The sequence below is a fragment of the Rhinopithecus roxellana genome, chromosome 6, assembly GCF_007565055.1.
Source record: "Rhinopithecus roxellana isolate Shanxi Qingling chromosome 6, ASM756505v1, whole genome shotgun sequence".
In the NCBI taxonomy this organism is placed as follows: domain Eukaryota; kingdom Metazoa; phylum Chordata; class Mammalia; order Primates; family Cercopithecidae; genus Rhinopithecus; species Rhinopithecus roxellana.
Window position 1 is genome coordinate 14,273,652 of NC_044554.1, and position 27,397 is coordinate 14,301,048.

General features: G+C 43.8%; 1 long non-coding RNA gene across 1 annotated transcript; it reads left to right on the top strand.

Moving 5' to 3' along the window:
- The first annotated feature begins 17,610 nt into the window (after positions 1–17,610).
- Positions 17,611–26,342, top strand: LOC104675835. Its single transcript, XR_749839.2, has 4 exons — positions 17,611–17,744; positions 19,862–19,982; positions 22,765–23,016; positions 25,882–26,342. It is a non-coding gene; the product is annotated as an uncharacterized LOC104675835 (long non-coding RNA).
- Positions 26,343–27,397: the final 1,055 nt, after the last annotated feature.

Below are 27,397 nucleotides of genomic sequence, written 5' to 3' on the forward strand. Positions count from 1 at the left end.
AAACTGAACACTACATAATGACATTTTTTTTTAAAGCAGAAAGCATGCAATAAAGATTAATCTAATTGCCGTGATGCTTTGAAGATTTCATGTCATAAATTAGCAGTACAGGGGTGACTTTGGGAGGCAGGCTCTTGGAAGGCAGTTAAAGTTCCCAGGGGAAGGGGAAACAGTCCAAGCTTAAGCAGGAGACACTGAGGGTGTCTCGCTAGGCTCCCGTCTGGGACCAGATCCTGGAAAAGCTTAAAACTGATATCAGGACAAACTGGATGAGGCATTAACTGTGTTTGCATTTGTTGGTAGTGGGCTTATTCCAAAGGAATGGAAGGCGTTTCTCTCCTGCTCTGGAGAGGATATAGCCAGGACCTTAGTCTAGAGGCCTCTGCTTCTTTAGCCTGAGGGGTGGTTAAGGTGTCTTCCCAACCTCTGTGCTCCCTGAGGCGGTGAAGGTCAGACTGAGAGTGAGGGGAGCTACTTGATTGGAGGGAGAAATGAGTTCTTTGTGGTATTGAGAGGATGCTGGTGTTGCAGGTTCTGTACATGGTGGGCCTCTGCCCTGCTCATAAACTGAAGAAAGTTGGGCATGAGGTGGGCTGCTTGGGAGCTTCAGCAAAGAGCCCTGGAAACACCAGTTCATCTGCTTCCTGATTTTGCCAAGGGCTTCAGCCTGACCTGCAACTCCTGCCAACATAACCTCTGCCTCTGGTTTGACAAGGCATGGTTGGCTTATGAAACCGTATCTCGGGCATGCAGCTCACATCTCTTTGAATATCTTCCTTTTCCTAATCAAAACCCAGAGAAGCATTTCAGCTGCTCAGAGGCTGAGCAGAATCACTGACACTTTAATCTGGAGCCATGGTACATTATTAGCACTCTGCTCACCCTTTCATTCATTTGCTTTTCTTGCAGAAGAAGCTGCCTGTACAATTTTTTCACTGAGAATGATAAATGGGCTTGGCATTTCCCACTTTCTTTTTTTGCGTGGTCTGTGAATGCACTTGGATTTTCCAATTTTCAGATATAACATGTCCAGATGTGTATGAATGAGAAGGTGCAAATGTCCTGATGAGTCCAATTTTCCTGGAGAGATTTCTGCAATAATATAATCATGGAGCCCAAACTGTGAAACACACAAGGAAATAGAACACACAGAGTTCTCTCTTCCTTAAAATGAGATCACAATCAGCTCGTTTTGTACATTGCTTTGATCCTATTTCCCCTTCCATTGGGGCCAGGTGACAGTGAAGATCACTGTGGCAGCTGAAGTTTCTTTATATAGCCATGTGTGTCTCTGTAAAATGTGAAGCCTTGAGAAATTGTTTATGTGCCTTCAGAAACGCAAGCTGTGGTGGTGTATCTGTAAACGTGGTGCGGAATCCCTATTAAAGTAAGAACATATCAGCAAGCTCCAATATAAAGCGACTGGAATCCCGAAAGGTCGTGATTACTTTCAAGCAAAGGGCTTCCCTGTGAGCCACATTTAAAGTGATTAATGTAGCTGCTGTGACTTGGGGTAGTAGCGCTGAAGCACGTATACTTTATACTACAAGAGTGATGCAACTGCTGTGTTTTTTTTTTTTTTTTTGTATGAGAGAAGAAGGTGAAAGGCACAGGCTCCCTTCTGCAAAAATTTTTCTGCTGGGATATTGAGAAATAATTTAGAAACAAGGGTCAGAATTTTTGTGTGTAATCACATAGGAGACTCTTGTGCAAGGATGAATGTAAGTAATTGAGAGCAGTTTTTTTTTTTTTCCAGATCTAAATGGGTAAGAGGAATGTATTCTTTTGGAGATGGGTGAAGAGAAGCAGGAGATGTTTGCATAGAACTGAACTGTGGTGAACCCTGGTGAATTCCTAGTGGTGATATGTTAATTGTGATGATTGTAAATAGGGACCATCTGTTTTAGAATTATTATTAGACACGCAAGCACTTTCCTATCATTCATGTGATTTACTGTTTTTTTTTTTTTTAAAGCAGGATCAAGATGGAAGATTTTCAGTTGCATTTACAGGGATCAAATTAATCTTATATTAAATCAAGCTGAGACTGATTTGGGGTTTTTGCCTAACTCTTGAAGGTATGCAAAATAAACATTATGAATGCCACAATAGGGGGCCATGATATATATTCTCATAAAGTTCTATATAGCTATTTGTTGTATAGACAGTTTCTTCTGTGTAACAGACATATGAGGAGAGAAAACAATCCCAAAGACTATGATGGCATTACCAGAGATTAAAAAAGAGGAGGAAGCCCTGAAACAAGCAAGCAGTTACAGATGAAATCTCAAAGAGCGGCAGGGCACGGTGGCTCAAGCCTGTAATCCCAGCACTTTGGGAGGCCGAGACGGGCGGATCACAAGTTCAGGAGATCGAGACCACCCTGGCTAATACGGTGAAACCCCGTCTCTACTAAAAGATACAAAAAACTAGCCGGGCGAGGTGGCGGGCGCCTGTAGTCCCAGCTACTCTGGAGGCTGAGGCAGGAGAATGGCGTGAACCCGGGAGGCGGAGCTTGCAGTGAGCTGAGATCCGGCCACTGCACTCCAGCCTGGGAGACAGAGCCAGACTCCGTCTCAAAAAAAAAAAAAAAAAAAAAAAAAAAAAAAAAAAAAAAAAAAAAAGAAATCTCAAAGAGCTTGCGTTTATATTGGGGCTCTTTTTTTTTTGTAGCATTTGAGTGAGTGAGAGAGACAGAGAGAGAGAGAGAGAGGAGAAAGGGCCAATTAAAACAAACCAACAAAGTCTTAAACCCAACACATGTTAGTGAAACTGTGAAACATCTTTGTTTTTCTGGCTTTGCCCCAGTTTCCCCTCTCTGAGTACTTCTGAACATCTGAAATCTAGGTTATTGGTTATTTTACTTGTAAACTTGAGTCCATAATGATATGTTTACCCCAGGGTCAATTTCAAAAGAATCTTAATGGAGTGAAGCATAAAACTGAAACTGTAGTTATTGAAATTAAAACACCAAGAAGATTTGGCATGATTTCTGCTCACTGCAACCTCCGCCTCCTGGGTTCAAGTGATTCTCCTGTCTCTGCCTTCTGAGTAGTTGGGACTACAGGCACGCGCCGGTTTTTTTTTTTTTTTTTTTTTTTGAATGAGAGAAGTGCCCAAGTCAGTTGCCTTAGGTGGGCAAAGAATTCCACAAACAACGTTAGACTTTAGAGACAACTTCCTGCCCATGTTGATTGTGACAATTTCAGTAGGTTACCTAGAGGGTAGTAAAAAGACACTTCTTGAAACTGATAGAAAATAAAATAGAACAGGAAGATGAACCACCATATTTCTCTGAAGCATTTAAGTACACTCATTCCTAAGAGCTTTGAAATAAACTAGATGATCCTTGCTGGCTCAATAAATCCTTCGGATTCCTCTTTATTTCTCTTGCTTGCTCTAAGTCAGCACTGCCCAAGTGCCCTTTGTGTGACAGAAAATGTTCTGCATCTGTGCTGTCCAATACAGTAGACACTAGTCACATGTACCTATCGAGCACTTGAAACGTAGCTAGTGCAACTACATTGGAAATGAATGGTATTTAATTTTAATTAACCTACATTTAAATAGCCAACAGAGGTCCTGGTGCTAGGTATTGGAATAGCGTTCGCCTAAAGACTTTACGATCAATCAGCAATGGGAGGATTTAAAAAGACAGTTGATGATGTGGTATGAGGGAGGGACTGTGTGGAGAAGGAGGGTATCATGGTGTAGCCAAGGGGGTTTGTATGGGATTAGAATCAGTGAAGTAGTACTGTCTGAGGGAGGAGGCTTCTGTGGTCCTATACCTAGAATTGTCAATCATCAAATCAGGAAAGGCCCCTGAATTCCCAGGGATGTGAGGGCCTCAGGGCTCTATAATGAAGCATAGATGTTGGTTTTGTCCTCAGCAATCTCCCAATCTGAGAGAAATGAACAAAGTAAAGAGTATGCTATGGACCTAAACACAATCATAAGCATTTAGGAGCCTGGGAAAAGGATGAATGCCACAGACTGTATTGAAGGAGAAAGTTGTTTAAAGATGTGGGTGTTTACATGAGAAAACTTCCCAATGAACAAGAAAGCCCTGCTCTTTTCTGGGCTGGGTCAAGGCAGCAGTTTGAGAAGGTGAATCAGATGAGGAGAAAAAGGGAGGAGGCCCTTGTGGGCTGAATGAAATGGGGTGAGGTTGAAAAAAATCTGAGGTTGAGCCTTTGCTCAACACATAAAGATTGACTGCCCAGCACTGAATAGGCACTGTTTGGGCACACAGGATACTGGACAGGGTTTGCTCTCAGGGAAATTATAACAAAGACTGGCAAAGTAGCCCTCACTGAGCAAAGATAAATAGCAATACCAAGCAATACTCCAATAAAGTGTGTAGATGGGCAGAGGCAGGGAGAGATCCTCGTGGGCTAGGATGGCCAGGGTGTGTGGGATGGGCCTTGAAGAATTTTCCTGGGTGGAAAAGAGGGGGAGAAGAGAAGAAGGTTTGCAGGGGAGCTCCAGAACAACTGGAAGAGCTAGCAGTTCAGAAGTTAAGGTGGTTACAGTCAGAAGTGTGTGCTTAACCCAGAGGACTATGGAAACCCAGAAGACACAAGGTTCATGAGGCAGGCTTGGAAAATGCATTTTCTTGACAAATACAATGGAGTTAAAGCAGCCCTAGGCTGGGAGGCCAGCAGGGATGAGTTAACTGAGGCAAGGTGAGATGTTTCCACACCCGGGCAATGGCTGTTTAGACCGGAGCTCTTTGCCATATTGAGTGGCCTGAAAATGAAACTGCTCAGCTCTGACAGCCACTGTGTGCCTTTGAAAGCAGGATCTGGAGTTCACTTTATAAGTGAGTTGCCACCCAAACCACTGCAGAAATTTCAGATGGGGCTTAAGAGATTAAACCCAACATCTCCTTTATGCAACTGCTCATAGTAATTGAAAGAAGGATTCTGAAACCATGGTTACTAGAGAGGACTAAAACTAAGACCAAAGGTGAGGATTTAGAATCCAAGAAAATAGAATGGTTTCAAGGTGGAGCTCACACTTATGCTTTGTATAAACTATCTGATTATCTTTGGTAAATGCATCCTTTTATGAAGCAATCTCAGGAGCCAGCATAGTGGTTCTTGCAACCCTGAAGCTTAGTGAAGAGCCTCAGATCCTGGGTAGCAGGACGGAATCCTGCTAAGCTAAAAGGAAACTAGGTTTCTGTAATAGGTATGAGATTTTTAGGTATGATTTTTACCTAGATTGATTCTTGTTGCCCAAAGTGGGCCTAATTATGGGAAAAGCTTGGAATCTACTGGCACATGTTGTTGCTGTAAAACAACAACAACAACAACAACAACAACAACAACAACAACAACAACAACTTTTACAGGGCCCAGTTCTTCAATTTGTTCTTTTGGGATGGGATCTCCATCTTGTACTCATAATGAAGGTCAAGACTGTTGTAGAGTGTCCTAGAATAGGTGACAGAAAGCACACAATGAGGCTAATTCTCATTGTGCCAAGGGTGCTGGTCTATATGGAATGGGGTGGTCAGCTACAGGAAGCAGGGGTTTGGTCTGTCATTCCAAATGAGCAAAGCAGTTCCATGCATGAATCCCTCATTCTTCAAAGGGGGAAGAGGGAGGGATCTTGAGAATTCCTACCTTTGAGCTTCTTTGCCCTAGTACTGACATGAGGGATTCACAACTTTCCTGTGTCTCCCAATAAGCCATGCGTGCAGCCTGCTGTGAGATGACCAGATCCAGGACAGAATCCAGGGCATGAGACTCTACTGCGTGGGGTGGGGGGGGGGGCGGGGTGGGCACAGGGGAGAGCTGGGCTGAATTAAAAGAAAGGGCTATCTGAGAGAGAGGTGGCATTTAGTTAGAATCTCTGAACAGAGGAGAAAAAGGTGGAACTGGAAGAATTCTTTGTCCCCTTTGGGTAACTCATTGTAATGAAAACCTTAAAATGTAGATTTAGGTTCCCTCATATCACTGCTCAATTGGTCTTCTTATCTTTTTAAGAATTTGATTTTTGAAACAGGGCACACGTTCAGAAGAGTGAACAAAATACAAATGCACAGTTTAACACAGAATTACAAAGTGAGCACGGTGTAACCACCAGCCAGCTCAAGAAATAGGACATTGCCAGTATCCTGGAAACCCCACATGTCCCTCCCCAGTCATATGCCCTTCTCCTCCTGCTGGGGGTAATCACTATTGACTGACTTTTGATGGTAGCAGCAGGCTGTCTGGAGCCGCCGCTGCCATCATGCAGGCTGCAGCAGGGAGGTGTGGTGGGGGCTGTTCACTCCATAAAGCCAGCAAGAGCTGGGACAAGTGGGAACCCCACCCCTTCAGAGTTGGGGTGGGAGCTCCCTGGGTGCCTCTGTAGTTGTCGAAGCCAAGGCTATGGACCCATGCATCCTTGTGCTCTTGGGATTGGGGAGCAGGTGGGAGTCCCACTTTCCTGGGCATAGCTGCAGCCACCCAAACCATGGCTACAGACCTGGGCCTCCTGCTCCATAGAGCAGGTGGGAGCCCAGGTGCAGCTGCAGCTGCCTCAAACTGCGGCTGTGGACCCTGGCATCCCTGCACTACTAGGGGCCTGGGAAGGCACCCCTGCCCTTGCAGGCTTGAAAGTGCCTGCTCCTGCCGCCTGGCTTCTCCCTGCTGTCGCACCTGCTCTGATCTCAGAGTAAAGTCAGGGCCAAGTCTGGGCACTGTCACAGCCCAGTCGAGCATGCACACATTCGGGGCAGTGCTAACACGCCAGCACCCTGTTGCATCGGCCCCTCTGGAATTTGGGCACTGGCAAGCATAGGAAGAAAGCTGAGGGGGAGATGAGGGCAGCTTGGTGCTGACCTATAGGTGCCGCTTGGCACCTACAGCTTAGATGTCATGAAAGGCAGAGGGAGGCAGACAGGTTCCTGGGCAGAAGGGGGCAGGTCCCCAGTGAGGCCCCACCTTCAGGCCAGGGAGGGCCTGAAGGCTGGGAGCCAGGCTGCCAGTTCCATGGACCTGAGTAGAGACTTGCAGTGCCTTTTCTGGGCAGGACCAGTCAGCATGCACTTGCTCCCCTTTGAGGCCCATAAAAGCCCTGGGATCAGCCAGAGCTGAGCAGATGTCAGATGATCAGCTGCAAAGAGGAGCAACCCACTCCAGGGCCTCCTCTCTGCTCAGAGCTGCAGAGATGATGGAGAGATGACAGGGAGACGATGAGTTGACCAGGTGCAGAGAGGAGCCACCCACTCTAGGGCTTCCACTCTGCTGAGAGCTGTGCAGATGATGGGACAACCAGCCGCAGAGAGGAGCTACCCTCTCTGCTGATAGCTGAACACTTGTTGGGATGACTTGCCTAGCAGAGAGGAGCTACCCTCTCTGCTAGGAGCTGAACACTTATTAGGACACCCAGGCTGTGGAAAGGAGCTGCTCCCTGCAGGCGTCCTCTGAGCTGTTCTATTGCTCAGTAAAGCTCCTCTTCATCTTGCTCACCCTCCAATTGTCTGCATACCTCATTCTTCCTGGTTGCAGGATAAGAACTCAGGACCCACTGAATGGTGAGGCTAGAAGAGCTTTAACACAAACAGGGCTGAGACATGCCCCTTGCTTGCCATGTTGTGGGTGAAGAGAAGGAAAGAAGAAATGTGGTCCTTTGGGAAGCCCAAACCTGGGAGCTTCCCAAGTCAGGGCTATGACTTTGAGGCCCGGCAATTCCTGGCATCTTCAAGCTTTCAGGCACCACTGTGTTCTCCGATGCCAGGTGTGGAAGCTGCTTGTGGGTTTCTCTTCTTTGCAGCTGATGATCTGACATCTGCTGATATGGCCACAGCCTCATAGAGAGCTGGCACCTATGCTGGTACCTGGAGTTGCCCTCCCTGCTGCAGCAGCCAGCATGTCTGACTGTGCACAGTGGCTGGACTCTACACTCGCTCACACACCTCTCTCCATTCCATGCCTGACTCGCCCTCGGCAGGCATGGGACCCAGACTAGTAGCATGAATCCAGCACAACCTGCCAGGCCAAGTGGGTAAGACAAGCCCAGTGGGCAAGAGCAAAACTCAGGCAAAGGCACCACTAGCCACAGAGGTTTCTGGCCAGAAAAATGATACCCCAAAGATCCCATAACACTTTTATGACCATCACTTCCTCGGGTTTCTTTATGAGGTTACCAGCTATTTACATGACCCAACAATATGCTAAGTTCAATTTTTTTTTTTTTTTTTTTTTTGAGACGGAGTCTCGCTCTGTCGCCCAGGCTGGAGTACAGTGGCCGGATCTCAGCTCACTGCAAGCTCTGCCTCCCGGGTTTATGCCATTCTCCTGCCTCAGACTCCTGTGTAGCTGGGACTACAGGCACCTGCCACGTCGCCCGGCTAGTTTTTTGTATTTTTTAGTAGAGACGGGGTTTCACCGTGTTAGTCAGGATGGTCTCGATCTCCTGACCTCGTGATCTGCCTGTCTCAGCCTCCCAAAGTGCTGGGATTACAGGCTTGAGCCACCGCACCCGGCCCAATTTTTGATCTTAGAGTAATACTGTATGTATTCTTTATTTTTATTTTTTGGGACAGGATCTCCCTCTGTTTCCCAGGCTGGAGTGCAGTGGTGCCATCATGGCTCACTGCAGCCTCGACCTTCTGGGCTCAAGTGATTCTCCCACCTCAGCCTCCCCAGTAGCTGGCACCACAGTTGTGCACTCTCACACCCCTCTAATTTTTTTTTCTCCCCGAGATGAAGTCTTGCTCTGTTGCCCAGGCTGGAGTGCAGTGGCATGATCTTGGCTCACTGCAACCTCTGCCTCCTGTGTTCAAGCAATTCTCCTGCCTCAGCCCCCCGAGTTGCTGGGATTACAGGTGTGAGCCACCACACCTGGCTATTGTTTTATATTTTTGTATTTTTGTATTGTTTTGTATTTCATCATGTTGGCCAGGTTGGTCTTGAACTCCTTACCTTGTGACCCACCCACCTCGGCCTCCCAAAGTGCTGGGATTACAGGCATGAGCCACCGCACCTGGCCTATTTTTTTTTTTTTTTTGAGATGGAGTCTTGCTCTGTCATCAGGCTGGAGTACAGTGGTGCGATCTTGGCTCACTGTGACCTCTGCTTCCTGGGTTCAAGTGATTCTCCTGCCTTAGTCTCCTGAGTAGCTGGGACTACAGGTGACTGCCACCTCGCCTGGCTAATTTTTGTAATGTTTTTTAGTAGAGACAGGGTCTCTCTATGTTGGCCAGGGTGGTCTCGAACTCCTGACCTCAAATGATCTGCCCACTTAGGCCTTCCAAAGCACTGGGATTATAGGCATGAGCCACCTGGATTTGTCTAATTAAAAAAAATTGTTTTTGTAGACATGGGAGTCTCATTATGTTGCCTAGTCTGGTGCACATATTCTTTTATGTTTTCCTTCTTTCACTCAGCATTGTACATTGTAAGGTTCATCCATGTTGATGTGGATAGTTGTGGTTCTTTCATTTCCCTTGCTGTATAGTATTCCATTGCATGACTATTCCACAATTTATTCATCCAGTCTACTAGGAATGGCCGTATGGGCATTGCTCTTTTCTCTTTGAGCTCATCGCTTTCTCAGCAGCTGCTGGCTCTCTTTCAGCAATGGTCATGGCAGCAAATTACTGACTTGAAGTTCAGATGGAGACTTTCTGGATTGTAATGAAGAGTGGTCATTGAGAAGGTGTTATTGATCACTTTCCAAGTAAGACAGCATTGACAACAAACAGAAAGGCTCATGGTGTCTCAGACACCAAGAAAAGTTCTGAGTTGCTACCTTGGTAACTCCTGAATTTTCACTTGTTTCAATTTCATCAGCATTTGAGAAAAAATTCTTTGTATTATTGCATTCGGGTTAACAAATTATCAAATAATAGTTTAAATCTTTTTTGTTGGTGGGACACATTAATTCGGCAGACTTACTTTGCACATCCTTCAGTGTCGTGTGCATTCTTTAAAACAGCTTTCTCTCATAATGACATAATCAGCTAGAGGTGACAGCAATAAATGTCCTCATGTTATTTCAGGTTCAGCCTTCAAAATGAGAATGAACTAAAAGTGGAAAGAACTTTAATATATGCATTCATTTATGCTGACATTGACAAAGACTGATGCTTAGCGTCAGCATGTCATCTGTCATAATAATAATGATAATTGCTAATGATTATCACAACCATGGCAACAACATGCTGTCATCTGGATATGAAATGATGCTACTAATCCAGAGTCAGTAGACTATCTTTTTTGAAATGTTTTTCCTTCTAGGATTGGGGATATATGTATGCTCATCCATCCTTGCTCTCTTGACTGACCTCCATTAGGAATCTCACTTACAGCCGGTCATGGTGGCCCATACCTGTAATCCCAACACTTTGGGAGGCAGAGGCAGGATGATAAATTTGAGCCCAGGAGTTCAAGGTCAGCCTGGGAAACCTGGTGAGACCTCATCTCTACAAAAAAATAAAGTTAAAAAATGAGCCAGGCACAGTGGTGAGGACCTGTAGTTCCAGCTACTAGGGAGGCTGAGGTGGGAGGATGGGTTGAGCCTGGGAGGTTGAGGCTGCAGTAAGTCATGATTGTGCCACTGTACTCCCACCTGGGAGACAGAGGGAGACCCTGTGTCAAAAAGAGAAAGAAAGAAAGAATGAACGAACGAAAGAAAGAAAGGAGAGATCTCATTTTAGGCAGGCTGCCTTTGACCAGATTTTATTCTGACTCTAACCTAAAGCCGAAGACAGTTCTAACACATCTGGAGGTATTCCTGGACCACCTGATATGAGAGAAGCTATAAGGGAAGGAAGGACAGGGCAGTAATCGTGAGCTGCCAGTTTATTTTGGCATCTACAGCGACAACAACCATAAAATGTGTCTTACTTAAACACCATAGAGTGATAAAAAAAAGAAATGATTTCCTTAAATATTTTTCTGGTGGAAAACATTTTGGTCAAGGATTTCTCAAGCTCTGACCTGCTTCTCCCTACTTGAGATCTTCACTTGAATACCTTGTTGGTTCCTCGAGCTTCAATATATTCCAAAACCAGAATTGCCATGTGTCTGGTCTGCCACATACCAGCTATATTGTTGTCCCAATAGCACTAATAACACCCTCTTTTATTTCTGAACATGTGCCAGTTTGGACAAAAAGCGATATGGGCATCGTACCCAAAAGGAGCATATGCCCTTCCTCTCCCAACTTCCCTCCACATCCCTGAGCTTGCTACCCCACTGATGACCCCTTTCTCAGTTACTGCACCATCATTCTTCCTGTGGCTCAAAGTAGAGCAGGAGAATCACCCTCTCTCCTCAATTCTTGTGGGTTCTACCTCTGCAACCTCTCCAACCAAATTCTTCTCTCCAGTTGCCTGCCACATACACCATCACCTCTTACTTGGGCTATTCCTTGCAACCTTTCCCCTGGTTCCTCTGCCTCTAATCTTGCTTCTTCAATTTGATTTCCACCCTTCTGAGCCACAGCCTGATCATGCCATCCCTGCCCAAATCCCTGCAATGGCTTCTCATTGTCCTTGGATGAAGTCCACGACCCACAGAGCCCATCATGGCTAGCCTCTGGCTACTACCTTAGGCACTCCTCATGTTATCCTTTCCGTTCCAGGCACTCAGAACTTCAGGTGTTAGCAAGCACTGTGCCCATGCTCTCTCTGAGTCACTGCACATACAACTCCCCTGTTCTGACATATTTCTCTGTTCAACTGGCTGGCTTGCTCCTTCATATTTTAGCTTAGTTGTTGCTTCCTCCAAGAAGCTTTGCATAACCCATTTAGGCTAAATTCAGTGTTCCTGCATGGTACGGCCTGCATTTGCATCTTCCTTATTGCAGCACTACCACAATTTATTCTATTACTTTCTCATAGACTATATGCTCTGAATGGGTGGGAACTATGTCCATCTCACTCATTATTGTACCCCAGCACCTGGCTCTGTGTATAACACATTCTTGGTGCTCAAAAACGATTCATCAACTAAATGGCTAATACTCAATCCAGGGTATCTGAGCTACAGTACAATGAGCTTCCTCTGTGCTGGATGGGTAAGATTCTTCTCTTGCCTTCCATAATAAACTCTTTAAGCCATCCATTTTGTACTATATATACTATAAAAATCGTATGTTATATGATACAATATTATTTATAGAAATACTATTTATCAATAATTGAAAATTAAAGGTGCTGTTATTGTGAGAGTGCTAGTAATAGAATTTAAGAAAAAACGTCAAAAATTAGTAAACACAATTGTCCTTGGATAGGGGCTTTGGGATTTTTCCTAACAGAAAATCTGTCCTGTATCCAGGTTGAGTCCCTCAAAGGCAGAACATGGATGGTCACTTTAGTATGGACTGCAACATTAACTAATCTGTTCTCCTAAGTAGAAATTGGAAAGAGATTTTCACATGTTCACTCTCTTCAGCACATGCACTAAGAAAAGAATCTCAAGGCATATGTACCACCCCTGCCTGTCTCAGCAACCTGACATTTAGGAAAAGGGTGTTAAAGATCTATAAACTTCTGGATAGCTCCAGGCTAAAATATCTGTACCTTATGCTTGTTCTTTAAACTCTTATCAAAAGGATCCAAGATCCGGCTGGGCACACGGGCTCACGCCTGTAATCCCAGCACTTTAGGAGGCCGAGGTGGGCGATCACTTGAGGACAGGAGTTCAAACCAGCCTGATCAACATGGTGAAACCCCGTCTCTCCTAAAAATACAAAAATTAGCTGGGCCTGGTGGCACCACCTGTAATCCCAGCTACCCAGGAAGCTGAGGCAGGAGAATTGCTTAAACCCAGGAGACGGAGGTTGTAGTGAGCCGAGATTGTGCCACTGCACTCCAGCCTGGTGACAGAACTAGACTCCACCTCAAAAAATAAAAAACAAACAAAAAAGGGTCTAACATCTATGGGGTTGGGGTGAAAGGGCAGCAAAGGACCAAATGGTGATTAATGAAATAAGTGCTTTGTTGGGTATTACCCTAAAATCAAGAGATGTCTTAATGGTAATAATCTTTGTTTTTGTTTTTGTTATTTACTTGTTAGACCCACTGGCCTTAGAGTATCTAATAAACCTTGGCTTGCATTGTGTGTAATTACTGCAAGTTGATGGAATCACACACCGATAGAACAGAAAGACCAAAGACTTACCTCTCAATCCAAACTCCTACCACCCAGAGCTTTTGCCTCAAATTTCTTTTTTTTTCACCTCTTCTCCTCCAGTTTCAGAGAGTTTCCACCATGTAGTGGAAAGAGTACTGGTTTTGGAGTCATTAAGCCCGCAAAATACTTATTGAGTACCAGCTAGTCACTAGGTACAATTCCAGTGCTGGGCCCTAAGTAGGCCAGTCACAGAGATATAGGTTCCAGTCCTAGCCCTGGCACTTTCTAGCTGAGTAACCTTGGGCAATGTAGTCTCTCCAGCCACCAATGAAATGGGTAGTAATTTTTGAAATGAAATTAATAATACTTCTGCCACACCAGAAGTAGGAGTTGGTGGGTTCAACTGGAAAAATGAATACAAAGTAAGAGTCTGACAGTGTTTTGACATAGCTAGCAGGTTCTTGATAAATGGTGCCATTTAAAATAACCTGGGAATTTCAGTTTCTGAAGGAAGTGGGCACAGTTTGCTATTCTGTGCCTCCTCACCTTGATCAGTGGAAGAGTGTGGCTGATGGGGGTGAAGGGTAGGTTGAGACTCAAATACCGCTACTCAAATCCCAGGCACAGCCGTAATGTGAACTTATCATGCCACTTTTCTCTCTTCAGCTGAGATGTACTATAGTCCTGACCAATGAGACGGTATTTCAGACTGCCTCACTGCAAATAAACACTCTGGTTGAATGCACAAAGGAGCTAGGAACTATGATTTCTTCTAAAGTATGTCCATCTGTGATTAATGACCAGTTGTTCACCAGCGCATTCAATAAGGACATTCCGAAACTTCAATCATGAGTGTGCTTTAGACGTTCAGTGAGTGGTTGGATAAAGTACAAAGATAGAAAAGACACATCTTGCAGAGACTGTTCACATCTTTTGTATTTCACAGAGGGGAGCCAGACTCAGTTAATTCATTCTCTTCTCCCTGCTGCTGCTCCTTCTCTTCCCCTTCTTTTCTGTGACTTCATCATTATTATCATCAGTAGTAGCAGCAGCATTCACTCTTTTTTTTTTTTTTTTTTTTTTTTTTGAGACGGAGTCTCGCTCTGTCGCCCGGGCTGGAGTGCAGTGGCCGGATCTCAGCTCACTGCAAGCTCCGCCTCCCGGGTTTACGCCATTCTCCTGCCTCAGCCTCCCGAGTAGCTGGGACTACAGGCGCCCGCCACCTCACCCGGCTAGTTTTTTGTATTTTTTAGTAGAGACGGGGTTTCACCATGTTAGCCAGGATGGTCTCGATCTTCTGACCTCGTGATCCGCCCGTCTCGGCCTCCCAAAGCGCTGGGATTACAGGCTTGAGCCACCGCGCCCGGCCAAGACTCCATTAACTCTTACTGAGAACTTGTTATGGTCCAGGTGTTGGGCTAAATAAGACCTTTATGTGAGTTTGAGAAGCCTGTGTATCTCTTGTCAATCTGACAATTCAGAAGAGGATTTTGAGCTGGAAATATACTTCGAGAGTTGGAGTCTGTATTCATTTTCTAGGGCTGCTGAAACAAAGTACCACAAATGGTGTGGCTTAAACAACTGAAATTTATCGTCTAGCAGTTCTGGAGACTGGAAGTCCAGGACGAAGGTGTCGGCAGGATTGATTCCTTCTGGTGGCTGTGAGGAAGAATCTGTTCCATGCCTGTCCCCTGGCTTCTGTGGTTTTCTGGCACTTTCTGGCATTCCTTGGTTTGTGGAAACATCACCCCAACCTCTTCTCTGCCTTCATCTTCATATGGTGCTCTCTCTGTGCATGTTTGTCTCTGTATCCAAATTTCCCCCCAGACTGTTAGGACACCAGTCATATCAGACTGGGGCCCACCCTCATGACCTACTTTAATTTGATTACCTCCATGAGGACTTTGTTTCCAAATAAAATTACATTCTGAGGTACAGGGGGTTAGGACTCTAACATATATATATATATATATATTTTTTTTGGTGGGGCACATTTCAACCCCCAACAGGGTGATAGGAATAAATGAAATTATTAGGAAGAACATGTAGATGGAAGAGAGGACTGAGACAAAGAGGATTTCCAAGAGTATTGTTTAATGCCCGAAAGATATTATGAGTAAAATGAAGCCATGGCTCCAGCAGCAAGGAGAGTGGGGGCGAGTGCCTGATCTCAGGCATGTTCCACAGCAAGACTTTGTGGGGTTCCCTTTGATCATTTCCTGACCCAGCCTCACAGGCACTTGGAAATATTTTGTTCACAACTGAATGAAGCCAAAGGATTTCCTTGCACTAAAAAATAATTAATCTTCATTCTAGAATTGTCAACAGAATTTAATCAATTCAGTTTTTTTTTTTCCATGTTGAAAACACTCAAAGAACATAATGGACATTCCTCCTAAAAAGATCCTAGGAGCTTCTTCATTTTAGTCAACACTCAAGGGAAAATGTTTACAGTCACAAAGTGTCAATGACACACAGTAATGTGTCATTACTGGAAAGAGAACTTCAACATTCTGTTTCCCAGAATCTAAAACTCGCATTTGTAATGAATACAACTTTAGGGTTCAATGCAATCCCTTTATTGGTTTAGAAATCTGCAGAGATCAAGATCAGTTTAAGGGTTCCTAGAATAAACTCTGGTATAAAAATTTCCCCTAATAGATTGAGTTTTATCTTGAATTAATAATTCAAAAGATATAATGCGTGTCTAAATAATCTATGAATAACTTAGTCCTGAACTAATTGAAACCTAAGTATGAGTGAAAGCATTATGCTTTGTGGCATATACTTTCCCAAATGACCTAAATGTCAATTAGAAAAAGATGAGTGAGCTTCCCTCCAGTCTTGTTCTGTGTCTGAAAACTTGCATGAGCCACAGCCATGTGACAGACAGAGCTGTTTCTTTACCAAAGACTGCCGTACTTCCCGCATTGTAAGTCATACGCACTAAAACACGGCCTGCAGCAGGCTTTAATTACCATGAAGGCACCACCTGTCTTCTTTTTAGTGCTTAATCATGAAACATATCATGGTTTACAGTACAGTGTGTTTGAAATACTATGCTGAGCTGCGGAATCACAGAATCCACAGAGGAAGAGAGCCCAGGGTTCAGAGAAAGCAATGTGGCTAGGGTTAACCTAGTTAATCCTATTCCCCGAGGGCTGTTCTAGAGGGATCCAGACTAAAATCTGTAGATGGTATGAGGAGAGGGGTTTGGGATCAGCCTAAAAAGCCCCATAGGAAAGCATAAATTTGACTGGATTATGGCACTCCTAAGAGCTGGGAGACTGTGGAGGCTGACTGAAGGAAAGGCTTTGTGCTTTGGTGGCTGGAAGCTTTTGTGCAGCTCTGTGAAGCCTCCTTTAGTGCAACTGCAGTCTGGGCTCTATGGGGCTGCAGCTGTGCAACCCTCGACGGGGTGAACAAGGCAGGGGAATAGGAAGGAACTGAAGACAGAAAGAAGGCTGATGTGGGACCATGTAGTCAACTCTGGCCATTCACGGCAACTTCCAGATAGGAGAGGACCTCAAATTGTAACAGGTGACAGCTGTCTACATCGCTACAGATAGTTGTCACTGGCCATTAACAATGACTACACATTCATTTGAGTCACATCTCTTTCAAGAAGCAATTATTTTGGGGTCCAAAACGCTTGTATACCCTTTAGTTCTGCACCTTCATATTATGTAAACTAGTACTGCCCTAAGTAGTTGAACTTAAGGGATGCTAAGAAGGGCCCCAGATATCATCTCAGTATCTCTCACAAGAATGCAATCAAGATATTGGTCAGGTCTGATTTCTCATCTGAAAGCCTGACTAGGAAATGATCTATTTTCAAGCTCACATAGTAGTTAGCTAAATTCAGTACTTTGAGAGCTATTGCATTGAGGACCTCAGTTTTTAGCTGGCAGCCACCCTCAGTTTCTTGCCACGTGGGCCTCTCCAACATGGTAGCTTGCTTCATCAAAGCTTGCAAGCAGAGAAGGCAATAGAGAGAGTTTGGTAGCAAGAAGGAAATCACAATCTTATGTAACTTAATCATGGAAGTGACATCTCATCCCTTTTGACATATTCTGTCGGTTAAAAGCATGTTACAAAGTCTTGCCCACACTCAAGGGGGAAGAGCATTATAAAAGGGCAGAATACCAGGAAGTGGAGATCTCTGGGGGGTCATCTAGAGGTTGCCCACCACAGGGAAGAAAGTGATGGCAGATATCCATTGTTTTTTTCTGGTTGCTATCCATTCCTCCTTCTTCTGGTAATTATACCTAGATTTTCCTTTGACGAATAGCCCCCTCCACCATTTCCAAAGTGTTTCTGGCAGTCTCAGCCCCAGATGTCGAAAAGTGACTCAAGCTGGAGAATCAGCATATCACATGTCTGGGTTCACAGTCATGAGTTTAGAGATGGACATGTGATCCAACAAGGACATGTGATCCAATTGGACATGTGATCCAATGAAGAGCAAGGAAACTTTCTTGGGAATCCTGGAAAGATATGCTCTATTTTTCAGATTGACTTAAAACTAGAGAGGATCTAGAAACTGGAGCTGCTGCCTCTGTCTGCTAAGATGTGAAGCCCAAGTCTGAAAGTAACATAGCGGAAGAACCGAAAGAGATGTTGAGTCTTGGTGCTATTTGTTGAACCAGTCCTGAATCCAGCTGTGTCGTAAGTGAATTATTCCTAACGTGATCGATCCAGTTTGGGTCAAGTTTTCTGTGATCTACAACTGAAGGGCCCTAATTGACACAGGAGAAGAAACTCTTACTTGACACATTTTAGGGTCATGAAAATCCTATATCTCTTCTGAAGACAACTTTTGCATCCTCCACAATTTATTCAGAGTTGACAAATTATTTTACCTAGAGCGACAGATTTAAAATACTTAATCCATAAAAAGTTTTTCTAAAGTGCAGCAGTTTTAAAAATTTAATTTAATTTTTTTGAAACAGGGTCTCACTTTGTTGCCTAGACTGGAGTGCAGTGGCACTATCACAGCTTAATGCAGCCTCGACCTCCTAGGCTGTCACTCCTCCCAAAATACACAAGTTTTGAGATACTTTATCAAACCTTCCCTCAATGATGAAATAACTTGCATAATTATCACTTTCCTTCCATCTTTAACTTTGACTTTGTTGTATTTCTAGTAGCCTAGAGAGAAACAGGGCCCAGAAATATTAGAATTTTAGCCATCTACACATATTGTATAGAAGTTTATAGCTTCTCTTAGAGCAGATTTCTATCTAATACACTTAAAAATCAAGTCATACTGCAATAAAATGCCTTTATTGATGCAGATGGCATCCTTTGTAGATTCTAAAGCCCCCTTATTTACTCTTACTCTAGAAATAAAGGACCATGTATTAACATTTGAATTTACTTCAGCTTGTGCTAGAGTCTGTTGTTGACTTTGCCTGGGTTCTATGTTAGCTTGAAGGTTGAATGCATGAATACACTGTGTGGGAGCACACACCAATTGGTTGAGTGGTAGGGCCATTAGCAAGAAACAAACAGACATGTAGTTTAATAAGCCACCAATATTTCACCAATGTTCAGGCTGTTGTTATTTTTATGACACAGTAAGGTAGTACCTAAAATCTAATCTCTGAATACAGTTCACTTATTTTCAGAGACAAGATGGGGATAATGGTTATACTGCAATCGTTAAAGGAATGGCAATATAATTTCAGATATTAATATTTGAAATTGTATTTACTTAATAAGCATATATTGAGTACTTGTGCTGAATGCTCTATAAAATGCTGGTACTTAATTTTTAACGATGCTACAAATATCATAGTATAGTAAGTTTCTGTGGCTAAGCCTGACATTAATTTATCAAGGCATGCTGAAGAATATTTGATTATTGGATATAGTGTAATACCAAAACTATGTAAATAATAGGCACATCTGGTTCATGTAATTTAAGACAGGTAAGGGTAGGGAATGTTCCCTAGACAAGTTCATTCATCAATAAAGATATATTTTGCCCTTACTACATGTTAGGTCCAAGGGCTGTTACATACAGTTGGGTAGTTTGTGCACTGCACAAAGGTACCTACTCAGGAGGGTAAGTGGGCGCTGAAACCAAGTCTTCCTTATATTTGCCAGACATTTGCCCTGGTATGGGAGTGGTTTCATCCCAGGAGAAAGTGATGTTTCTAACTTGCTAATTGGCCAGATGTTCCTCTGCTAAGCTGAGTAGGATGGAAGGAGTGAGCATCATAGAAAGATGTGGCTACAAAGAGGAACACACACATGGTTCTTGCCCTTTAGGAGTTTAATTCAAGCATGGGGTTAGTTATGCAAACTGAAGATCATGATAAAATGTCATAAAGACTAATAATGATTTTGGAACATATGGTCATGGCCTTGGAACTATAAGTTGAGGAGCATGGTCCACAAACTTTTATCTTTCTAATTTGTGAATAGAATAGAATATTTGAAACTGGTACTTGTGGCTTTCTGGTTGCCATAGGCATGTGCATAGTGTAAAGGGAACAAAAGAGTTGTTGATAAATTTGACTTGGGGAATGAAAGGAATTAGAGAGGATGTCAAAGAAGTGGTATGTTGGATCTGGATCTTGAAGGGAAATAGCAAGTGCAAAGATTAGTGAAGTGAAAGCACTTGGTCCATTATAGGAATGGTAAATAACTGCTATGGCTTGAAATTGGAATGTGTGAGAGAGGGCAGAGGATATATAAGACTGAGGTTAGAGCAGGAGTGATTAGGAAGAGGTTTCTGGGACAAGCTTTGGAGTATGATAATCACCCTTTATTCACAGGGAGTCAGCCCAGTTTTTAAAGCTGGAGAGCATCATATTTTAGAAAGATCAATGTGGGTGAGGACACATTAAAAAGAGAAGACCTGGAGGAGGGGACACCACTCAGGGTTATAACCTCCAGGTAAGAGATGATCAGTGTGAATCTTGGCATTGGCATTGGGGTTGGAAAGGATGGAACTTAGATGTGAGACAGCTCAGAGATACAGTCTTCAGGCTAGTCTACTGTTAGATGGGCATTGTCTTATTCCACTTGGGTTCTATACCAGAATACCTTAGCCTGGGTAACTGATAAACAACAGAAATTAATTTCTTACAATTTTAGAGCCTGGGAAGTCTAAGATCAAAGTGCTAGCAGATTCAGTGCCTATTCCTATATCTAGTACCTTCTCTGTGTCCTCACATGGTGGAAGGGGAGGGAAGCTGTCTTCTCTCTCTGTCTCTCTGTCTCTCTCTCTCTTTTTTTTTTGAGATAGGGTTTGCTCTGTTGCCCAGGCTGGATCAGTGGCACTATCATGGCTCACTTCAGCCTTGAACTCCCAGGTTCAAGCAATCCTCCCACCTCAGCCCCCACAAGTAGCTGGGATTATAGGTGGGTGTCACCACACTCAGCTAATTTTGTATTTTTTGTAGAGACAGGGTTTCACCTTGTTGCCCAGTCTGGTCTCAAACACCTGAGCTCAAGTGATTTGCCCGCCTCACCCTCCCAAAGTGCTGGGAATACAGGCGTGAGCCACTGTGCCTGGCCCAACATCTTTTATAAGGGCACTAATTCCATTCATGAGGACAGAGTGCTCATGGTTTAATCACCTTCTATATCCTATCACATTGGGATTAAGTTCCAACATATGAATTTTGGGGAAACACCAAAAATTTCGGGGAGACACCAACATAGCAGGGGTAGAGAAAGAGGTAGGGAAGAAAGGTTAACAGTGATGCTTTTTGTGCAATGGTGTCAAAAAGTCTCACTACAGCACAAATTGTGAAAACAATAGCATTTTTATCATTTATTACTTAGTTAATTGTCTTTGATAGCTCTCCATCCAATGGTAAGAGAGAAAGAAACATAAAGTAAAACAACAAAAAACTTGGCTGGGCATGGTGGCTCATACTGTAATCCCAGCACTTTGGGAGGCTGAAGCGGGTGGATTACAAGGTCAGGAGATTAAGACCATCCCAGCTAACACGGTGAAACCCTGTCTCTACTAAAAATACAAAACATTAACCGGGCGTGGTGGCGCATGCCTGTAATCCCAACTACTCGGGAGGCTGAGACAGGAGAATTGCTTGAACCCAAGAGGTGGAGGTTGCAGAGAGCACAGATCGTGCCACTGCACTCCAGCCTGGGCGACAGAGCGAGACTCCATCTCAAAAACAAAAACAAAACAAAACACACACACACACACACACACACACACACACACACAAAACAAAATAAACAAACAAAAAAACTTTGGTACTAACTAGAGAAATCTCAGTTTCTTCCAAGTTAAAATAGTTCCTTTCAGGTTAACACCACCTTTTCTGGTTACATTCAGGCTTTCAGGGTCTTTTCTTTTTACTCTGCCCATGAAACCCCCAGCCCCCTTTTATGGGTGCAGAGCAAAGCTTATCTGTCATCACCATGATGGGAAGGGCCTTTCCAGGTCTTGGCTGGTCCTATTGTGAGTGCCCTGACTGAGCTGGGCTGGTCCCTGGGCCTGGGGACTTTGTGCTAGTGTCCCTGGTATGCTCAGTCATGCATGATCCTTGGGGTCCCCTGTTGCTTCTGTGCACCATCTCAGCCATATCCTTCCAGTTCAAAGTCTTTGCATTCTTCAGTTTCTGTGTCCAGATCTTAAGGCTCTTCTACACTATGGCTGTTCTCAGAACCTCTCTGGTCCCCCTTGGGATAAGCAGGAACTCCTGGAATCCCTGCATACATGGGGCAGCCCTTGGGAAACTGGAAACATAGTCTTGGTCCCATATGTGTGATCTCCTCCCTCACTTTTTCTAATGTGTAGCTCAAGTGCCAGATGAATGTGGAATTCTCTGTGAGGCTGGTAGCCTCCTAAAGGGAAGCCAAGCCAAGGTCCTTTCTGTTTTGGGGGCCTCAGGAGCTTATCTGGATCTTTTATTGCACTTTGTCTCCTGTTTCCTCTTTGGTTTTTGGCTCCGGAGTTGAAGGTGTATGTAGGTACATAATATCTCAACTCCTGCGCCACCTTCTCCAGCTCCTCCTTTTAACAATGTCTGCCTGGCTAGCAAGGAAAGGAGCTGGATCACTAAGAAATACTCAAAGAGGTGTTTGGATGGGTGGGTAGATGATGGGAGGAGGTGGCAAAGGTTTGGGTGGGGGTGTGAAGGAACAATTAATTCAGCCTAGACAGGTTGACTTTGAGGTGTCTAAGTATTCCAAGACATCCTGCATTTGACAGTTTGGGGAAAGAGAGTTTGGAGATCAATAGGGATTGTGGCCAGAGTTACTGGTTATGGGTGCTTGAGACAATGGGAATGGATAAGTTTAAGGAAGGCATGTAGGAAGAGGAAAGTGGGCAAGAGCAGTTAGAGGAAGGGGAGCTGGAAGAAATGTAGGTTAGGAGTGGTTGGAGAGGTAGCAGGAGAAAACGGAGATAGCACTCATTCTCGGGAGTGAAGCCTGAGCCCCAGTCACATACAGAACCCACAGACCTTGCAGGCTTCTTGGAAGGCTCAGCTCACAAAACCTCACTAAAAAAAATTCTCTGAAGTTCATCTTGCCTTTCAAATAAGAGAGAAATATATTAGGCAAGCTGAGATGTAAACTGAATTATTGATGTGGTAGCTTTTCAAAGGGAAGGCAACATTAGCCTTAGGTATAAGGACATCTTTGGTTTAGGGAAAGCAAGTCCTACCATGACCTACCTTTGTAACATTTTAAATTTCAGTTCACATTTTAGCACCAAAAGACCAAAGCCTAGACCTGAGATTTTGCATTTGCAAAAAGGAAGATCACCTGGAAGAACAAAATAGGAGACTCCTGCTCCCAGTAGGCTTGGGTCAGGAAGATGGCCGTTGGCATAATTGTGGAGTAGGAAGATGGAAAACAACTCCCAGAGACCCCAACAGCTGAACACATGCTTGGGCAGCGGCTGCAGGTGAAGTCATGGGAAGGCAACTCATGAAGGGCATTAATCAAGGTAAAAGCAAAATGAAAATGAGGTTCTTCAGGGCACGGTGTGTGGGAAGCAACAGCATGATGGAATCATTAGGAGAGATGCCCATGACTCCCCCACCCAGCAGGGTCTCTTGTCTCTGCAGGGGTCCCTGCTTCCATCTCCTAAGGTGCAGGCAGAGAGGGCAGAAGCCAGGATCATCAATGCCCAAGGTGGTGAGTCGAAGAGTGCATGCTTCCTCTACTATGTCGTAATATAGATGAAGGCCAGGATTTGGGGGCTCTGGAACACATCTCTCCCAGGCCTGATTGTTAGGAGAGGACTTAGGCAAGGTGCGGGCAATGCTGGTGCTTCACCTTTCCTTGTTGACCAGACAGACCCAGAAGGGCTGTTTGTCAAAACAAAGAAAATCTCTTCCATAGGTGAGGCAAGTGTGGCTGCCTGGATGTGAATGTGCTGCACACCTTTCCCATCAGCAGATGTCTGAGACCCTTCTCCTCCTGACTTTGCTGGCCTGAGCATCAGCCTGTGAGGTCCAGGACCCAGAGACCAAGTCTTCTGGCTCCTAGGCTGGCACCCAACCTAACAACAATTTCTGTGCCTTCATATTTTCATCTCTGCAAGGAGGATAGCAAAAATAGCTCTCAAGTAGGGAATGACGACTGCTTTTGAGAACAGGGCAAAAAAAAAAAAAAATCTAAAAATTGAGCATCTTGTCACTAAGCAATTGTAACACGTTTTGAAGATTATGACCTAATCAAAATTACCCAGGTATTCTGCTCTGGAAACGCTCAACAACCAGACAGGATGTTTTTGAATGCAATAATAAAAATTATCTCTAGGAGCAAAACCCACTGAATCTTAAACATTCCTGCCAGAGAAGGAGCACTCTCCAAGTCCTTCTCAGCTTATACTAAAGAATTCCCCATAATTCATTCCTGTTGTGGTAGTTAGTAAAACCTTACAATATACACAGGTCAGAGCCAATCCAAAGAAACAAGCAAAAACAAGAGGTAGTTTTAAAAATGTTCTTCAAAGAAGATGTAGATGAATATATGTAGCTTTTATATATTATTTACTAAACAATGTGAAGCTTTTCTATTTTATTTTCCTTTGAGAACTAGGCTTTCAAAGAAATATTCCGAGACTTTCTAGCACCTATCTTTCTGTTATTAGGATGACTTACGTTACACTGTATTTTTACACTTTAAAAAATATTGTCATTTAGAAAAAAGGCAATTAATTATAAGATGAAATGTATAGAATTATAAATTTCAATTAATTGTAAGATAAATTTTTTGTAGACTACACAACAGAGCAATAAACATTGCATAGGTGTAGTACTATACACATTTCAATTAGTGATAACTTTCACATTTCAAAAATTTTTCAAAAACTAAAATATATTTTAGTAAATGTGATGCTTAAAATTTTTGTTTTCTACTTTGTAGGTTATTTTTTCCACAGATGCATTTCTGATCCTAAATAATCATTTACATGAATTCAGATTTTTTTGATCGCGGTAACTTTTTCTCCACATTTCTTGAGTAATTTATTTAACTTAAAACACTTAACAGAATGTAGATTCTTTTTTATTTCTTATATGCCAGGCATATGTCTAGATTATTTAAGAGACAAATTAGGAATATTTTCTTTTTTGTTTCTCTTGAGGAGAAGATATGTAAGTGGCGGCCATGTTCAGTGGGAACTCTCAGGAAAACTGCTTGTTTCTAGTTCTAGGACATACTTGCTCACCTTGGCCTGCCATGCCTAACTGGGGTCATAAACCATGTGACACTGGTGTCCACCTCACATAGCACCCCCCGCCAACAGGACTAGATACCAAATGCTGACATCACCTGCTGCCATGATGTTATCTATAGTTTCTTTCTTTCTTTCTTTTTTTTGTTTGTTTTTGAGACAGGGTCTCACTCTGTCACCCAGGCTGGAGTGCAGCGGCACCATCTCAGCCTACTGCAACCTCTACCTCCTGGACTCAAGCACCCTCCTTTTGCCTCAGCACCCCAGTTAGCTGGGACTACAGGCACATGTCACCACGCCCGGCTAATTTTTGTATTTTTTTTTTTTGTAGAGATGGGGTTTCAGCATTGGTACGCAGACTGGTCTTGAACTCCTGAGCTCAAGTGACCCACCTGCCTCAGCCTCCTAAAGTGCTGGGATTATAGGTGTGAGCCACCGCACCTAGCCTATGTTGTCTGTAGTTTTATCAAGGACGGACTAAGGTATGTTGGAGTAAAAAAAAAGTGGATTTTGACAATGAAGGTTTATTTCTTGCTCATCTCCATCATGGGTTGGCCGGGGGCTCTGCTCCATGCTCCTCATTTGGGGATGTATACGGAAGGAGCAGCTACCACGTGAGCTGCTCTGCATTAATTAGTGTCTAATGCAAAACTAAAGATAGCTAAGGTGGCCTCATTTGGTCATTAGAATTTCTAGCCTGGTGGTGACACGTGCCACTTCTGCTCACTACTCATTGACTGCAACAAGTCTCACAGCCCCACCCAGCCATTAGGAGCCAGGAGGTACAATCCTACCACGTGCCAGGAAGTTGGGAATTCAGAAATGCTGGGTGAACAGCATTAATGATGATCACAGTTGCCCATGCAGCGTGCATCTCCTCTTTCTCTTTCCTAGGAGATTGCTGACTTCAGTTAGTTTTCTATCTGTCCTCCATGCTTCCCATTAATTTAGGCAAAGCTAACCCCATTTTCTGACCCCAGGAGTGGACTTTGATGCACTTAAGCCAAACAAGATAATACAAACTAGTTGTGATTGGTTTAGGAAAGAACCCGAGATACAATTCAGGCTAATGAGACGCTATGTGAGGTTTGCAGAGGCTTTTGGGAAACTTTCTTTTCATTCCTTTAGGATATGTTCTAGGAGTAACTCTCTTGCTTTTCCTGGATGTGTGCGAGAAAGTGTGGACATCCAACTGTGACTGGCAGCCACTTTCTGACCAACGGGAGATCCAGTCTCAGGATGGAGCAGACACCATGCATGGTAGAGCAGAGAGACAGATAAAACCTAGGTCCTTGATGAAATGATTGTCTACTGGATCAGCCACAGTTAAAGACTGCCTACTTTTGGACTTCTGGTTATCTTAGGCCAAAAATGTCCTTTTCATTTAAAGCACTTTGAGCTGGGTTTTCTAAGACCTAGCAGTCTCAACCATCCAAACTAATAAGCTGAGTTAACTAGATTTCCTGTCATGTCCTTCCTGCCTGATTGGTAGCCCTTGACTCCAATTTGGCCTCATTTTCCGTACCTTACTGGCTGCCTTTTCCTCTAATCATAGGTCACTTGGATGTAAAATATAGATTTACTTCAAACTCCCACTATCACGTGCATTTCTTCTCTTACTGACTTCATGACCTTCAAATATGGCCTCATAATCATTTACTCTCTGCCAGATTCCTCCAACTACTTGGATCACTCCTAGTCTGTCTTGATTAGCCACCTCCACACTAATGTCAAAAAGGATGCCAGTTTCTCGATATCTCTGCTTCTTAAAAAACATGTCCTTTGTCTTGCTAAATTGTTTCTTCCCTACACACTGGTTGAAAACAAAGCAGCCCACCTGGTCACACACTCTAAAATACAAAAGGTCAGTGAAGCAGTCCTCCACTGTGTCAGTGCACATGCTGTCACCAGGAGCGTTGTGACTTCAGGACACGCTTCCTCGAGCCCTAACTTGGGGCTGGACTATTGAGGCCTCAGCAAGCTGATTTAAAGCTGCTACTGAAAAATCCCATCACATCCCATGTGTGAGCTGAAGAGTGACAGTGGGGCCAATTTCTACCGCACTTGTTACAGCAAAAGGCAGAAGCCCCGGCACTGGGGTGGGCAGGGGTGGGCTCTTTAGACCCATATTTCAATGGGCATATTTTAGGTGAATTCTAATAGGTACGAAGTTAACACACTTTGCATGTCTCCCATTCTGGCTGATTTGCTGCCTAAATGTAAGAAGCTATGCCAAAGTAACTTACTCAAGTAGTTTGGGGGAAGTCAGGGACAAGGCAAAGCTATGAGTAATCTAGGAAACGGAAATATTCTAGGGGCTGTTTGGAGCTACAGGGAGTGGTGTATTGATGTGACTGGACATGTGGAGTTTAAATTGGCCTTTTCTGAATTATTAAGAGTTTCTGATTCATACCACGGAAGACCTGAACTTTTTAGATTTACTGTCCTTGTATCCAACAGGGATGATTCCAGAGAGATTTCTGGCAGGTTCTACAAAAATATTCTGAGACTGACAGTTGCTTTGGGGAATAAAAGACAGCGTGTGTCTGCTTCTTTCAGCCCCTCTTCTTTCTTTCTGGCTCATTTTATCAAGTCATGCAAAGCTTTCACTAATACAATTGAGGCTTATACACTGTTAGAAGAA